This window comes from Talpa europaea (assembly GCF_964194135.1).
Source record: "Talpa europaea genome assembly, chromosome: 2".
NCBI lineage: Eukaryota > Metazoa > Chordata > Mammalia > Eulipotyphla > Talpidae > Talpa > Talpa europaea.
Window position 1 is genome coordinate 117,942,513 of NC_140068.1, and position 13,074 is coordinate 117,955,586.

The 13,074-nt window shown below is 55.3% G+C and overlaps 1 pseudogene across 1 annotated transcript in view; it reads right to left on the reverse strand.

Moving 5' to 3' along the window:
* Positions 1-13,074, reverse strand: part of LOC311188286 (patr class I histocompatibility antigen, A-5 alpha chain-like) — a 124,995-nt pseudogene that overhangs the window by 86,295 nt on the left and 25,626 nt on the right. The window lies entirely within an intron of this gene.

Here is a 13,074-nt window from a genome sequence, read left to right on the forward strand (position 1 = left end):
ACCTGGTGGTGAGATGCTCTGTGAGGAGTCAGAGAAGCAGGGCTCAGAGGAGAGGAGACTCGGGGAATGCCCTGGGTGTGAGGTTTCCAGCTTTTCCCCCCAGGACCCCTCTCTCCAGCCTCTGGATAACAAAACCTGGGGAAACAGGAAAGTAGATCATTTTTTCCTTTTACAACCTATTTAGTATTGAGGACTTTAAAAAAAAAAAACATAACATTTAATGAGACTTTAAAAAAAAAAACATAACATTTAATGAATACTGTTAAATTTACAGAAAAGTTGCAAAGATAGTACAGTTCTTATTCATCCCACACCATTTCCACTTTAACATCTTACATGAATACAGTTGTCTTTTTTTTTTTCACAGCTAATGAAGCAATGTTGACACAGTTACCAAACTCCGTGCTTAATTTCATCAGTTTTTCCTAATGCACATTTTATGTTCCATAATCCAAATTGCCTCACTCAGTTACAGGCAGTTCTCCTCGATGTGCCTCTTGCTGACTGTTTCTGACTTTGCTTGTTTTTATAACGTTGACATTGGTGAGGAGTGATATTTTGGAGAGGGGTTGGGTTCACAGTTGGGGTTCTTGGGTCACGTCTGAGAAAAGTTTCACCAGATTCCCCCTTTCACATACACAGTGAGTTTCCCCACAAGACAGAGACTTTTTGTCTCTGCCAAAGAGAAGTTTTATTATTTCTTTTTTTAAAAAAAGGGAGAGTCAGAACCCTGCTACCCTCCCTCACCCACTGAGTAGGCTCTCTCCGACCAACGGAAAGGAGGGGAAAAAAAAAAAAAAACTGCAAGAAGGAACTACAGATCAAGTGGGACACTGAGTAGAGAGGAACTATTTCAGGCACCGCACCCCACAAATGGGAACTGTGGAGAACGGTGAAGAAATCACCACAGAGGTGATCGAGCGGCTCCGGGCGCCATCAGAGGAAGACAAGGATTCCACGGAGACCTACAAATAGCCTAAGGCCAGCCGAGAACCACTGGGAAAAAGCAAAGGTCAGCAAGGACAGGTCTCTGGTGCCACCTCATGACCAGAACAAAATCACCAACTAACTGATTCCCTGTTGGAACTAACTAAATACAGAGGGAGGGAAATGTAAGGGACAGTGCCCAGCAACACAGCATCAACACTCTGGTGGAGTGTTGTCCCCAGTGCTAGTCTCAGTCTGGTGAACAGTTTCCGACACCCCTAAAGGAGCACTCCAAAGAGATGGAAGCCACCCTTAGGACAACTTGGATCCTTCTCCTTTGGGGAATTGCTGGCGCGGGGTTGCACAGAGAGGAGGGGGCAGAGCTTGCTGGCTTTCAGGGCTGCTTCAGAACCCAGGGGTTCTCTGAGCCCCTCTGGCTGCCCCCCCCCAACAGTAAATGGACTGAACAGTGAAGAGGAGGAGGAAGAGGAGGACAAGGGTCCCCTGACAAAACTAAGCATCCCGGACGATCTAGACAGCTGCGAGGCCATGGTGAGCTCGGCCCTGGGCCCCCTTCCCTGCCCCACCTTTCCCCTCCCACCAGCACACCCTTCTTCTTGGTTCCCCTCCCTTTGATTAAGCTTTCACCCACCTCTGCTGGGAGCCAGTGGGTAGACACCAACACCATCCTCGAATCTCAGGTGTGCCCACGGAGGCCCTGAGAGGTGTGCCTCCCAACCTCCTGCCGGGCGCACAGGGGCACCCTGCACTTCTGGCCCACAGGTGGCATTTTGTGACTCGGCCTTGGCCAGTGCTGAGGAAGAACAGGCGCGGCTGCACAGGCAGCTAAAGGAGCAAAAGCTGCTCTGCTGGCTCCTGGCTCAGCAGGTAGCCCCATGGGACCAGGAGCCTGAGAAGATGGAGGCCCCAGCCCCCGGGGGGAAAGTGTGCCTGGGGAGACCCACCAGGCCCTTCAGGGAGCCATGGAGAAACTGCAGGTGAGTGTGTGTAAGGCAGGAAGGAATGTCCACAGGGCAGGTTTTCTGATCCAGCAGACCAGGTATAGGAGAAGTGAGTCCTGGAAGCCTCAGTGAATTTTGCAGACTTTTATTGGAATTTACCAGATACATGGCAGGTAGGGGTGCTAGGGGGCCAGGAGGCTGACAGGCCTCCCAGCCCCCAGCAAGTCTTCACTCTTTCTGGGCTCTCTGGCGTTCTCTGGTGGTCTCTGCTGCTCTGCTCTCTCGGTTCTGCTTCTGCTTCTCTGCTTCTGCTGGTGTCCCCGTGACGCCACCCTTAAAAGCCCATCTTAGCCCAGGTGAATCCCATCTACCTATGCCCACACCCTACTCCAGGTGCCCGCATCATTAGGGCATGCATTAGGGACCGCAGGGTTCCGTCATCCATCCTATGGGCGGGAGAGCAGAAAAGCCTGATACTTTTACCTTACCCTACAATCCACCCCCTCAGGGTTTTCTGCCAGACAGTCTATACAAGTGATACACACGTTTCTCTTGACGAATATGAACACTGCAGCCATGGCCCACAAAAGCAAATGAAATATATCACAATGAAATATAACAGAACACAAATAAGTCCAGGCAGGGCATCAACCTAGTGGCAAAAGACAATTATTGTCACCAGTAGATGATCCACTACTTCCGCTGCCGAAGGCACTGCTCATGGGAAGGAGGGAACCACTCAGGCATCAGCCGTCACATGCCAGGAGCCATCAGGCCTCCCGGCCCCCTCCGGTTGCAGTCTCGGCCACAAGCCACACACCGCATCCACCCCCAGGATGCACTCACTCTTGGGTTGGCGATTCTGTATTCTTTGGGAGTAATCGCCCATCCCTCAGGGTTTTCTATCTGTGGTCGCTCCAACGCTCCAACATGCAGGCCCCTGCACTCAGGCCAACCCACTGCACAAGCACATGGGTCGGGGATCCGTGGATACAAGTCCACATGCGGCCTCTCTTGGGTCCCCTCTTTGGCTGTGGGCTCCACCACAAGCCACGTTCCCTACCCATCCCCCAAAGATGGGCTCCTCAGCTCCTCACCCTCACTCAACTATGAGCAGGGCATCACCCACAGGTGATTTTAAAAGACTCACTGGCCTTTAGCTTACGTAGTGCTTAACAGCCGCTCAGGGCTTCCCGAATAGCACCAGCTTTTGCCTTCTCAGTTGGCTTTTCTCCTCTGCTTAGCTGCTGGGCAGTACACCGGCTGCCTTTGGCCACCAAGGCCCACTGACACCCCCAGACTCCCATCTCTGGGGGTGTACAATCCCATCCTTCCTCAGGGTCCCCAAAACATATCAAACTTGCCAAGGTCCTCCCCCTTCTGGCGGGATTGTTAGTCCATTAGTCCAAGTTCATCGGCTTTTCCCTTTGTCCACACTGGGGAGCTCTGAGTCGTGGTCCTTTCTCCCCCGATGATTCTTGCTGCCTCGGCGGGGATTGTTGGCTGGTCCTCTCGGGCATCTCCTCCTCCAGGCGAGGTCTCATCCCGCAGCTCCCGGACTTTGCCCTTCCCCTGTCCCGCCATGACACGTCCAGCGCTGTCACAGGCAAACACTGTCTGCTGCTCCTCAGTCCCTCCCGGTCTTCGGAGGGCTCCATACCGGTCTACATGGATCATCTTGCTGACTTATACCAATTGTAAGAGAGGAGGGAATGGACACGGGGCAGGTTTTCTGATCCAGCAGACTGGGTACAGGAGAAGAGAGTCCTGGAAGCCTCAGTGGCTTTTGTAGGCTTTTATTGGGATTTACTGGATACATGGCAGGTAGGGGTGCTAGGGGGTCAGGAGGCTGACAGGCCTCCCAGCCCCCAGCAAGACTTCACTCTTTCTGGGCTCTCTGGCGTTCTCTGGTGGCCTCTGCTGCTCTGCTCTCTCGGTTCTGCTTAGGTTTCTCTGCTTTTGCTGTGAATGCCACCCTTAAAAGCCCAGTCTTAGCCCAGGTGAATCCCATCTACATATGCCCACACCCTACTCCAGGTGCCTGCATCAGGCTTGCATTCAGACCACAGGGTTCCCTCATCTATCCTAAAGGCGGGAGGGCAGAAAAGCCTGATAGTTTTATCTTACCCTACAGTGTGGTTTTCCGGAGGGCTGGGCGGGCTGGGTGCTGCGCAGGCCGGCACTGCTGAGCCCCTGAGCCCGCTCTCTGGCCGAGGGCCGCTTTACCGAGCTCATGCAGGAGAAAGTGGGCTTACAGGACTGGATGGAGGAGCTGGAGCATCGATGTATCCAGATGTCTGGAGAGACTGACACCATCGGTGAGCGGGGAGGCTTGTGCCCTGCAGCTGGGGTGCTATGCAGAGGCTGGGGAGACCCCAGCAGCTGAGCTGTCTGCGCGCCCTCCCCCTAGGAGAATACATCGCTCTCTACCAGAACCAGAGAGCAGTGATGAGGGAGGAGCACCAAGAGAAGGAGGAGTCCATAAGGCAGCTGGCCCAGGACAAAGAGGAGATGAAGGTAGTCAGAGCTCTGGCTCCATGGTGGTGCGGCTGGGGGGGTGGTGGGCTTCTGAGCATCTCTGCTTCTAGGTGAAGCTGTTAGAGCTGCAAGAGTTGGTTTTGCGGCTGGTGGAGGCACGCAACGAATGGCGGGCGAAGCCCTGAGCACCTGCCCAGAACCCTGCTGCTGAGCCCACTAGCGCATGCCTAGTCCCCAAGAAGCTTGGCACCGCCAACGTGCAAGGTGAGGAAGGCCCCTAACGGGCGGCTGGTCAGGAAGAGCACACTCCGCCAGGCACACAGCATCCTGTCTCTGTCTCTCTGTAGGGTAAAGAAAATATCAGGCTTTTCTGCCCTTCCGCCATCAGGATAGATGATGGATCCTTGTCCTGAATGCATGCCTGATGGCGGGCACTGGAGTAGGGTGTGGGCATAGGTAGATGGGATTCAGCTGAGCTAAGACTGTGCTTTTAAGGGCGGTGTCACGGGGACGCCAGCAGCAGCAGTAGAAGCCGAAGCCGAAGCTGGAAGAGAAGTCGAGATCACCAGAGAGCCCAGATAAAGTGAAGATTTGCTGGGAGCTGGGAGGCCTGCCAGCCTCCCAGCCCCCCAGCCAGCACCCCTGCCTGCCATATGCCTGGTGAACCCCAATAAAAAACCTGCAAAACCACTGAGGACTCTGACTCCTCCTTTACCCGGTCTGCATGGGATCAGAAAACCTGCGCTGTGCCCTGCTCCTGCCCTTACTCTCTCTAAAGAACCAAGTAAGGTGAGCCTTGTCCACGATGTGTAGCTGACCCAGGGCGAGGCCCAGCTGGGCCTGACTCCCCTCGAGAACGCCTCTGCACAGCAGGTCGTTCAGCTGCTTCAAGAAATGCAGAACTCCCAGGAAGGCGTCACCATTGGAAACAGCCCATGCCTTCCCTTCTTCTACCAGGCTGACGACAACGAGGTGAAGATAATGGTGGTCTAGGCCACCGGCATGGGGCCGGAAGCTCTGCCCCCACCTGGCCCTCACCAACCCATCCCTGTTCCCCAGGCTTTCCCCCCCCATCCTTTGGCTCTCCTTCCCAGTCGTCCTTTCATCCCTCGGCTTAAAAAAGGGGTACAACAACTCCCCTATCTAATAGGGTGAAATAGGTGCAGACCCTAGCCTCTGAGGTTAGGGCTGTGTCTTAATTTAACTCTGGACTAATCATACTTGCAGAGGCAAGGAGCTAGAAATATCCAGCTAGTTATTTAGGGGGCTCCGTTCCACAATATAGGGGCTCCTTGAATGACCAATTGAATCCTTACCAGGCCTTCTTGCAGAGGGCCTAGTTTATATTAGGCAATTTTGGGCCACGTGCCCCCCACCTCACCCCAACCATGTCGAGCGGGGCAGCACTTTGTGGAAGCCCAGCACGGGGGCTAAGTGCAGACAGAGATACCAGCTGGGGCAGGTGGGCACCAACACCTGTCTAGAGTGTAGCCACAGAGATAGCAGTGGTTTATTTGAGACCACCCAGATCCACAAAGGGGTGGCCTCCCCTGCTCCCTTTTGAAATTTCCCCATGGGCCTTTGCACCCAATTTTGTTTTTGTTTTTTTTTTGTTTTGTTTTGTTTTTAATTTTTTGTTGGACCAAATAATTGTTTTGATTTTTCTTTATTTTTTTTTATTTTTACTTTTTGTTGCACCCAATTATTCTGGAGGTGATCCCTATCTGCAAAGGGGAGGCCTCTCCTACTACCTAGCAAAAGTTCCCATGGGCCTGTGTGCCCGATTATTTTGTGGGAACCCACCTGTTAAGGGGGGGCTCTGCTCACTACATATGTCTTGCAGCTTGAGGTTACCCTGTCCCACTCACAAAAGTCCCGCGGGCATGAGGCCACCACAGTCCTCAAAGGGGTGTCCTCCCCTGTCCCCACTCACAAAAGGTCCGCGGGCATGAGGCACCCCAATCTGCAAGGGGGTGGCCTCGCCCATCACCCCTCAAGTCCTGCGGGCATGGGGCTACCCCAATCCACAAAGGGGTGGCTTCTGCTGTCCTCCTCACAAAAGCCCCATGGGCATGAGGCCACCCCAATGTGCAAAGGGGTGGCCTCCTCCTTCCCCCCTCACAAAAGGCCCATGGGCATGAGGCCACCCAATCTGCAGAGGAGTGGCCTCTCCCGTCCTGCACCTCACAAAAGATCCACAGGCATGAAGCCACCCGGGTGCACAAAGGGGTGGTCTCCCCCTTGCCCCCTCACAAAAGTATGAGGCTACCCCAATCCACAAAGGGGAGAACTCCCCCATCCCCCTCCTCACAAAAGTCCTGCAGGCATGAGGCCACCCCAATCCGCAAAGGTGTGGACTCCAGCGTCGCTCCTCTCGAATGTCCCACAGGTATGAGGCCACCGCACTCCACAAGGGGGTGGCCTCCACTTGCTGTCTTTGCAAAAGTCCCGTGGGCCTCTGTGCCTGATTATCTTGGGGCCACCCCGGATTTGCAGAGGTGGCCTTCACTCTTCTTTTACAGAAAGTCCCCATAGAGGGGATGCATGGCTTACTCAGGCAATTTGGGGGTACACACTCCCCCAACCCTGTGGAAAACTGGGCTTGGCCAGAAGCCGGGCCGGGGTGGCTGGTGGAGGCCAGGCGGAAGGCGTGCGGGCACCCCGCGGTGTACATAATGTGCTGGCACTTGTGTACATGGGGCTGAGACGGCCCCTGTATCACAGTGGAGGCTGCAGTGGCCCCTGGGAGAGGAGGTTTCTATGAATCAGTTGACATCGAGGAAACTTATTTATAGATCGGCCAGGACATAGGAAGGAGGCAAGGCCAGGGAGTGGTTCCTGGTGTTTCACTTTTGTTTCTGAATAAACCGAACTCACCACGTGGTCGGGCCCTGGGATCTGGGCTCAGGTGCTGCGCTGGGTGTGGGTCCTGCCAGCAGAGGGCAGGCTCCGGGGTGCAAGGTGCGCATTGGCGCTGCCTGTCAGGGCATCCAATCCCCCTCAGCTCTCTGACCTGTGGGGCCTGTGGGCTGCGTGCCGCCCCGGGAGGGCCAGAGTACTGGCTTCCAGCCTAGGCATTTCTCCTCTCACCCTGTTCTTCTGGGGCTCCCACCCAGGCCCCATGAGTCCTCCAGGCTGGCACTCTACCCCTGGTGGCCACAGCAGGGTTCAGATGAAGAACAGCTAAGTCCAGGTGCTTTCCCAAGCAGCCTGGGAAAAACTGGGGCCTCCCAGGCACCTCTGCGCCCCCATGCTTAAACCTTCCCTTCCCCCTGAACGCCACAGAACACAGCCAGCACACAACACGTTGCTCCCCATTGTTCAGAAATGGGTTTCATTCTCAGCCAAGAGACAGCAGGACTGGTCGCAGCCAGAAGCACACAGCTGCCAGGACAGCACCCCCATGCTCGGGGAAGGGGCAGGAAGGTGGCTGGGGGGCTGACTGTGCACAGGCCGGGAATGGCAGGGAGGCTCGTCGGAGGTGGCACGTGTTGGCGGGGGTGGCTGGGGTGACAGTGTTTGCTTGTAGTTGGGCCACAAGACTCAGAAGGACAGCACAGCCGGCGGTTCCCAGCACCAGAGATGCGCGCTTGCACGTGTGTGTGTGTGCCCGTGTATTTATAGACATGTATAGAGCAGGGCAGGGGCAATACCACCGAGGGGGCACAAGAGTCACCGAGGTCACGCCTGGGGTGTCAGCTCACCACCACAACAGACTAAAGTCACAGATGAAGGGGGAGGCTTGGGGGCTGGGGGCCAAGTCACAGAACAGCCACCCAGGCAGGCCTGGGAAGAGAGGTGTCCCAAGAAGAGGAGGGGTCTGGTTAGAGGCCAAAGGGGGCCCTGGGGCTCTCAGGTTGGATGGACTTGCCTGACCCGATCAGCTGGCAGCTGGAGAGAAGCAGAGAGAAAATGGGGGAGGGCAGAGAAGGGGGAGAGCTGGGAAGGCAGGTGCAGCCTGGGCTGCAGCGCTGGGGAGGAGGTGGGGAGGGAAGAGGAAGCAGGGGAGGGTGTGGGCAGGGGTTCTGGATGAGAGGGGAGGGGGGAAAAGGAGGGGGGATGCAGGAGCAGGAGCTGGAGCCTCTCCCTGCTCACTCGCCAGCCTCTCACACACAGGAGACAGTGCACCCCTGTGCCAGACATGTGATCGGCCCCCTCAGGCTCCCTCCTCTCTGTTCCCCTGTCTTTCAACCCCCCAGCCCAGGGTCACCCTTAGTGTCAGGAGGAGGCGGCCTCGGGCCCCACGTGACTCCACCATTTCTGATGGAGAAAGACAGGGGAATACCACTGTTTGCCCCGGGAGGGCAGAGCTGAGAGGATGGCTGGAGGGAGCACCGGGGGCCCCCTGGGGTGGACAGAAAGCACAGTAGTTCCCCATATGGACCCTGGGGAGGCAGGGAGGGCAGGAGGCCAGATGCTAGTGGCCACAGGCTTATAAGTCTAAGAGGGGAGCCTCAGCTGGCTGGGGGACCACAGGTCGTGTAGGTGAGGCTGGGCCCTTCCTGGTGTGGAAAAGCAGAAGAGCAAGCATCAGTGTAGGGGTGCAGGGGCAGGCAGGTCTGTGGGGCGAGTTTTACTGACCAGCTTGGGTAGAACTCAGAGAAGCCGACTTGCCCAGGTCAGCCGACACTGAGGTCCCCTGGCTGAAAAAGGAGAGGTGACACTATGAACAACAGGCCCAGGTCCATGCCCTGCAGGCGGGCTTCGGTGCTTCACCTGGGGCACAGGGACTGCCGTGGCCCTGTGCTGGCAGGAACAGCAACAGCAGGCACGGAGGGCAAGGCGCTCTGTGGCCTGCCTGGTTGCTTGGACCCTCAGGCTTTCCAAAGCCATCAGACAACCTGAGCCTTCCTGAAGGCGACTCAGTTGCCACAATAAGGAGGAGGGGTCAGACCTCCTCTGCCCTGTGGTGGATCCGGTTCCAAAGCTCCCAAGGTGGCTGCCCTGCCCCAGCAGCACACTCACATAGGGGGATGGGGGCTGCACCCCCAGCATGAATTTCAAAGGCTCCCTGACAGCCTGCTCCCTGACAGTGGCACAAGCTGCCTATCAGCTCAACACCCTGCGTGACCATCTGCACTGCAGGTCCTTGAGCCTAGAGACTTCCACAGCCAGAGAACATCCACCTAGGTGGAAGGCCCGGGTAAGACAAGTCTCAGCGGCTGTCTTCAGTCGGAGGTACTTTGGGAACCTGGGGTTGGCTTGCCTGTATGAACTTAAGTGTGTGTGTGACCAATATAGGAATCAAATTCTCTCTGAGAGCCAACTTCTGACTGAAGCTTATCTATCACCCTCGCGGCAGATGCCTTCTCTCAAACCTCGGTCCCTTGGAGCTTAGGCCAGATATGTGCCCTAAGCGTCTCATCTTTTACCGCAGCGCTGCGTGGCCTCAATACCAATTGGACAATGGCTCCCATGGGCCGAGCATGGCGCTTTTGACTTCTCGATCCTTACAGACCTAAAGAGTTCTGTCACCGCAATGGAAAATGGTCAGAGATCCCTTAGGGCCAGACTGTCTTTCTCTTGTGCTCCCGTGCCACCCTCCAGCCCCTCCCTCCTGAAAACCTGCCACACTCTCCAAGTCTTGAGACTCCTCTCACTCTCCCCCTCTCTGGACCCTCTTCAATGTTCTCTGATCCTCTAGTTCTCAGTCTTCACCTCCTCCAGCTCCCCAATCCGGCCTCCCCTCTTTTTTTCACCTCCTAGCCACCACACCCGTTCTGGGTGGTCCTCTTCTGGGTCCCCTCAGGGAAGTGGCGGGGACTGAAGAGGAATTAGGGTCCATGGTCCTTCCTCTCTGTCTGGTCTCTCCAAGACTGAAAAGCTTCTTGGCTCTTTCACTAACAATCCCACCACCTACACCAAAGAGTTTCCTTGTCTTACCCAAGCCTGTGACCTTACTTGTCATGATTACATGTGATCTTCTCATCCACCCTGACCTATGAAAAAAGGGAGCAGGTTGTTAGGTCTGCCCAAGACCATGCAGATCAGGTCCCTGTGACTGACACAACCATGGCCCCAGGCTCTGCAGCAGTTCCCAGCCCAGAGCTGGGGTGGGGCTACCAGACTGACACAGGCAGGGCCCCCGGGGCAGGGCTCACCAAGACCATTTTATTACCTGTCTCCTAGCTGGTCTCCAAGCGGCTGTGCACAAAAGTGTAAATTTTGCTAAGCTCAGGGAGATCACCCAGTCTGCCTCAGAAAACCCTGCTGCCTTCCTTAGCCGCCTGACGGAGGCGCTCCAGCACCATACCAGGCTTGACCCTGACTCAAATGGAGGCTCAACAGTTCTGGCTACCCATTTTATATCTCAGTCAGCTCCTGACATGAATAGAAGCTTAAGAAGTTTGAGAGGCCTCCCCTGAAGGCGCAGATGGCAAAGCGCCGCGCTGTGAGTCTCTCCGAGGCCTCTGCAGTGCCGGTTCCATGCCGGCCGGCCAGCGAGGGTCCCACATGGCACAGCTGACCAATCCTGCCTCGCCCGCTACTCCCCGCAGCAGTGTATTTCGTCAGTCTGCCTGTTCTGTTCCCCACTCTGTCTCTAGTGAATCCTCTCACCCTCCCACGTATCTGGCCTGGACCCCGGTTCTAGTGTAAATGAATAAATAAATCTTTTTTTTTTTTTTTTTTTTTTAAAGAAGGCTGAGGACTGTCCTCAAACCCCTATCCAGGATCTGCTGAATATGGCCTTGACAGTTTTTAAAAACCGGAAGGAACAGTACAGGGCAGAGAGGGAACCCCGTAGTCTTCAGATGGCTGGGCTTCAAGCTCAGGCCCTGGTAGGGTCTTGAGACCGCCAGGCCATGTTCCTCCAACCACCGCAGTGCCTGCCGCCCGACAGAGGACGACAACGGGCCCCATGGCCCCCAACCGACCACCGCTGGGAGCCTGCTTCAAATGTGGTCGAGAAGGCCACTGGTCCAGACAATGCCCCAACACCTGCCAGGACCGTGCCCCATCTGCAACGTCCAGGGTCACTGGAAAAGTGACTGTCCCTCCATGCCTGGCTGCGGTGGACCAGTCCTTCCAGCCCCTGCAACTCTTGCCACCGGCGGTCTTTGGTTTGGCAGCTGAGGACTGAAGAGGCCCGGACTCATCGACCCGGATAAACTTCAAGGAGCCCAGGGTAACAGTCAAGGTAGCAGGTAAGTCCAACTCCTTTCTGGGCTCTCCTTTAATATGTTGCTGGCCTCCTCCTCTGCAGACCTTCTCTGCCACAATCTCAGCAACACACTGCACAACTCCTCACCTTCCTGGGCTCAAAAGGATACGGTGTCTCCCCGTCCAAAGCCCAACTTTCAGTTCCCACAGCCGTCTATCTGGGTCTTCCACTAACTCCTTCCTCCAAACAGCTGACGGTGGACCACAAACAGGCCATCCGGGACCTTCCCTCCCCTGAATCGGCAGAACAAATCCTTTCCTTCCTAGGTTTGGTCAGATTCTTCCGTCACTGGATCCCTAATTTTGCTTTCCCAGCCAAGCCACTGTACGACACAGCAAAAGCCTCCCTCGAAGGACTTCTCCAATCCCCCGGGGAGGTCTGCAGGGCCTTCCTTTTACTCACACATATCCTCCTTAGGGCACCTGCTCTTGGCCTTCCTGACCCAGAAAAGCCTTTCCTCCTGTGCACAGATGCACGTCGGGGTATGGCGGCAGGCGGCCTTTCCCAACCTCTGGGCCCAGCCCTGTGTCCTGTCGCTCATCTCTCCAAGCAGATGGATCCCACCGTCAGGGGCTGGCAACCTTGCCTTAGAGCCCTGGTGGCGGCAGCTCTACTCACCCGGGAAACCCTCAAACTTACTCTGGGAAGACCTGTCCAAGCACATTCCTTGCACCGCCTTCAGGCCCTCCTGTCTCCCGGCCCACTCTCCACTCTCACTCCTGCCCGCTCACAGGACTTCCACGTGCTCTTTCTCGAAAACCCTCTGGCGAGTCTCACTCAGTCAACTTCTCTCAACCCAGCCCCTCTTCTGTCTCTGGCCCCCCTTCTGCCGCTCATTCATGCCCTGAAATCCTGGGCGAAATGCAAACCTCCAGACTGGGTTCGGCCGACTCCCCTTGGTCAGATGCCTACTGGACTCTACCTGTAGGCGGCAGCTCTTGTGAAGGTGTGCGAGGTCAGCGGAGGGCTGCCCAGGCCATGGTTACCCTCGATCACGTCATCGAGGCAGGAAAGCCGCCCGGAGGAACCACTGCCACGGACCAGCGCAGCGGTAGACTTGCAGGACTGTCTCAGGATTGAGAAACTGTGAGGATGCTCAAGGAATCGGCGCATAAATGACAGACAGACACACAAATGACAGACAGACACACTTCAAGAGTGAAGATCTGAATGTAATTTGCTCAAAATCATCATACACTTTTATACCTTTTCCAACAATAGATGATTTCATACAATTTAATTCTTTCTCAGCATAAAATACTTTGTAAGGCATAAGACATCTACTTTGTTATTCATGTTCATGTGATCGCTGTTCCATGACATGGCACAGTAAACGATCTCCAGGTACTGAATCTACACAATCATTTTTGCTTATACAGAACAGCACTCTTTAAGCTAGTTTTTCTTGATTTGTTTCCCAAGACCTCAATTATCAGAAAGCATTGATATTTACCTACTGGCACCTTTTACTTTTAGTGATCACGAGCAATATATTCTCTACATAAGCATTTTGATTTTTATGGTGTTGTCTCATGTGAGAAGTAT